Below are 473 nucleotides of genomic sequence, written 5' to 3'. Positions count from 1 at the left end.
GCCGCCCCCGCCCCCGCCCCCGCCCCCGCCCCCGGCGGCGCTTAACCCCCTCAGCGCCCCGCCGCGGGCGGGCGGTGTCCCTGCCCTCCGCCCGCGGCCCGAAGCAGGGTGGCGGTGCCGTGGCTGCCCCAGCGTCCCGCCGGACCCGACCTCCTCGCCTCCACGGATTACTTTTTTTCCCCTCGCGTTTAAGGAATTCGCCGCGTTTTGTGAGTTGTACGCTTTAAGCCGGTTGGTCTCGCAGGTTTTGCTTCTAGCTCCGGCCTCAGAGCGAATCTGTGCTTTTGCCACCCTGCAAGGACAGGGGCTGCGTGTTTGTCCTGCCCCCAGGGCTGCGGCGGGGCTGGCCCCCGCGCACGGAGGCTTTCTCCCTGCCTTCTCTCATGGTGCTGACCGGGGCCAGAAGGTGCCTGTACGAGCTGCCTGAAGCTGCTACATCCTGGGACTTTGAAAAACACTAAGAAAAGCAGCCT

The sequence above is a fragment of the Dromaius novaehollandiae genome, chromosome 2, assembly GCF_036370855.1.
Source record: "Dromaius novaehollandiae isolate bDroNov1 chromosome 2, bDroNov1.hap1, whole genome shotgun sequence".
Classification (NCBI taxonomy): Eukaryota; Metazoa; Chordata; class Aves; order Casuariiformes; family Dromaiidae; genus Dromaius; species Dromaius novaehollandiae.
The sequence above is the reverse complement of the archived record's forward strand: the minus strand, read 5'-3'. Positions refer to the sequence as shown.